Below are 3,464 nucleotides of genomic sequence, written 5' to 3'. Positions count from 1 at the left end.
TATTGCTGGGCTAAATGCCTACCCCAATGCTTTTTCTTGAGAGCTTTTATTGATAGAGCCACAAAAGAGTTTCCTAGCCACAGAAGCCTGGGATAAATAGAAGGACAAAGCTGTTCCAATAGTTTCCAAGTTTGAGTAGCCCCCACTCCATCCCACCCTAGCCCAGCCTGTTGTTCCTTCTTTAGATAATGCATACCCAGCATGCACCTGCTACTCCAGGTACTCCTGCCTCAACTCAAAGTACCATCTGGGGTGGTCTGACCGAGGTCGTCAAATCTAGTGCTTGGTGGACAGATTTGACCACCTTGATCCATACCACCTAACAGCTGTGCCTCATGCATATTCATATCTTTCTGTGATCTTTCTAGAGTCTAATGGATTCTTTTGTGATCATCAAAGATGTGAGTTTTATTTCATTGCAGGGATATGTGTACATTGAACAGGAAGAATGAGTTAATCCATAAGAACCCTAAGAACATTCTATTTCCTGCTGCCACACCCAGCCTACATGTTCCATTCAAGTGTCATGGAGAGGCCAGTTCTAAGACCCCTGATAACATCTAGGGCTGATCCCTTGACCTCTCGGCCATCTTCAGATCATTAAGAGCCTTCTGGTCATCTAGCCACAGAGCTATCATTTTAGCCTTTAGAAGATTCCACCTATGTGTTGTTCAGACTCTGGACTCTATTCAAAAGTGGAGCTCTTGGCTATCCTGACAGGAATCCTCAGAAAAAAAAACTTTGGGCAAATAGAGGGACATCAGATGTGGGTGTGCAAAATGAATGATTGGCAAAGGAATGGGAAAAACTTGGTTGCTTTGAGCCTGTGTGTCCCTTCAGGGGTGTCCACTTCCCCTTAGGTGGCAGGAGGCTTTCCCATCATGGCTGGAAGCATCTGGGGTTGATCTCTTTGCCTGCTTCTGACTCTGTCTCAAGGTGTGCTTAAAGGGTCCTGAGAAAATAGCTTCATCTCTCCTTGGCCTTGCAAGAATTAAGTTAAAACAAGGCTACTGAGGAGAGTACTAATCCAGGCTGATTCATGTTCTTATGAGAGAATATTTGAACACACAGAGGAACACCAGTGTGGGTTTGGCACAGGCATGACCATGCGAAGAGTTGGTAAGAATGTGGACATGTACACCAAAGAGAAAAGCCTGGAACAGGTTCTTCTCTCAGAAGGAACCAATCCTGCTAGCACTTGATCTTGCTCAACAGCCTGCAGAAGCAAGAGGCAGTACATTTCTTCTATGGAAGCACCTGCCTGTGCTGTTAAATTATGGCAGCCCAGGTAAAGCAACACACTGTTTTATCAGTGTCTGTGCATCCAGTGGGACTCCTAGCCTCTCTCCACTGAGATGTCCTCATCCCTCCAGGAGGCGTCTTGGGCAGGATTGACGATCCTCTTCACTCTAAGACATGCTCAGAGCTGCTTTCTCTTGCATGTGACCATGTCTGATCCATGGGAGGTACAAAAGAAAGGCAATAATTACCTCCTAAATATAACCTATTCTTGCCTGCAACAATGAGAAAGCAACGTGTTCTCCAAACTGTAGAAATACAAAGTAAGCTTCCTTTATGGCCCCTTCCCTCGCTCTGTGGTTATGCTGAATCACCCTGCAGAAGGGGGTGAGATCCTTAGCACATGTCTTTCCTCTCTTCAATTCCAGCCCTTCGTTGTGTCTTCTGTTGCTGCCTCTATGGTAGGTGGTCAACTCAATGGATGAGCCACAGTTCTCAGATATCTCCATTGCGAGCTCTGTTTCATGAGTCTCCTCTCACTTTGGGATGTGAAGTAGTTGGCAACTGTTGTTGTCTTGGAGGAATGGGTTTTATTTTAACTGCTAGTTTGTTTTATTTATTTGAGAGGCATAATTACAGAAAGAGGGAGAGACAGAAAGAGCTTCCATCCACAAATGGCCACAATAGCCAGGCCAGGACCAGGCTGAAGGCAGAACCAGGAGCTCATGCTGGTTCTCCCACATGGTTGAAGAGACCCAAAATGTTTTGAAAGGTTTTTATTTTACCTTTACTTATAAGTGAGAGTTTTGTTGGATACAGTATCTGGATTGACAGTTGTTATTTTCTTTTAGGGCTTGCACTGTCTCCATTTTCTCCTAACCTGTAGTTTCTGATGAGAAATCAGCTGTCAGTCTAACTGGAGATTCTTTGAAGGTAATGTAACATTTCTCTCATGTCCACTTTAGGGGCTTTTCTTTATTTTTTACTTTTCAAAGTGACTAAAAAATTATGGAATAAGTTCGAGTATTTTCATATTATTCTTGCACAGGTGCCATGTTAATTTTCTCTAAGTCATTTCAATTTAGTATATGTAATGCTAAAGTGAGAACTTGAACCCCTGTCAAGCTAAAATTCAGACTTGGGTGATTTTGAGCTAGACCTGTATTGAGAAGTGCCCCAGGAAGTTGACAATTCCTCAAGCAGAGAGCTGGTTCAGCAGTTGGGAATACAAATGGTGTAAGCACTGTGGAAACTTGATAGTTCTTTAAAGTATAGAGTTGCCATATGACCCAGAAATTCCACTCCTGCATATGCAACCAAAATAGGTGAAAAATTTTTTTCAAGTAAAATGTAGACATGGATTTTCATGGCAGCATCACTTGTACTAGAAAAACAGCAGAATCAGCTCAAATGTCCATCAACTGAGAAATGGATAAATTGAAAGGATGTGGCTCCCCACCCACATCCCCAAATCCGACACATTAATCTAAGGTCACAAGGATAGAGACTTGGGGCTGGCACCACAACGTAATAGGCCAGTTCTCTGCCTACAGTGCCAGCATCCCAAATGGGCCCCAGTTTATGTCCTAGTTGCTCCACTTCTGATCCATCTCCCTGCTTATGGCCTGGGAAAGTAGTGAAGGATAGACTGCACCCACAAGAAAGTTCTGGAAGAGGGCCCTGGTTCCTGGCTTTTGATCAGTTCAGCTCTGAGCATTGAGGACATTTGGGGAGTGGGCCAGTGAGTGAATGAGGGAATTTTTATCCCTGTATCTCTACCTTTACAATAAAAACCTTTTTTTAAAAAAAGCTATGTCTAGAGCCTGGTGTGATAGCGTAGTGGCTAAATCCTTGCCTTGCATATGCTGGGATCCCATATGGGCACCAGTTTGTGTCCAGGCTGCTCCACTTCCCATATAGTTCCCTGCTTGTGGCCTGGAAAAGTAGTTGAGGATGGCTCAAAGCCTTGGGACCCTGCACTCACTTGGGAAACTTAGAGGAAGCTCCTGGCTCCTGGCTCCTGGCTTTGTATCGGCTCAGCTCCAGCCATTGTGGCCAGTTGGACAGTGACCCAGTGAATGGAAGATCTTTCTATCTCTCCTCTCTGTAAAAATCTTTCCAATAAAAATAAATAAATCTTTAAAATAAAAAACCTTTAAAGCTTATGTTTAAACAAAGGAGAAGGTAGAAACTGGATGATAGCTAAAAAATTGAACCAGTGGGAG

At 43.8% G+C, this 3,464-nt stretch overlaps 1 non-coding gene across 1 annotated transcript; it reads right to left on the bottom strand.

The window, feature by feature from the left end:
- Positions 1-2,241: 2,241 nt before the first annotated feature.
- On the bottom strand, positions 2,242-2,348 carry LOC121165473. Its single transcript, XR_005885256.1, has one exon. It is a non-coding gene; the product is annotated as a U6 spliceosomal RNA (small nuclear RNA).
- Positions 2,349-3,464: the final 1,116 nt, after the last annotated feature.

The sequence above is a fragment of the Ochotona curzoniae genome, unplaced genomic scaffold, assembly GCF_017591425.1.
Source record: "Ochotona curzoniae isolate NIBS_2020 unplaced genomic scaffold, NIBS_Ocur_1.0 contig_883, whole genome shotgun sequence".
NCBI lineage: Eukaryota > Metazoa > Chordata > Mammalia > Lagomorpha > Ochotonidae > Ochotona > Ochotona curzoniae.
This window is presented reverse-complemented; position numbering and strand designations above follow the sequence as displayed.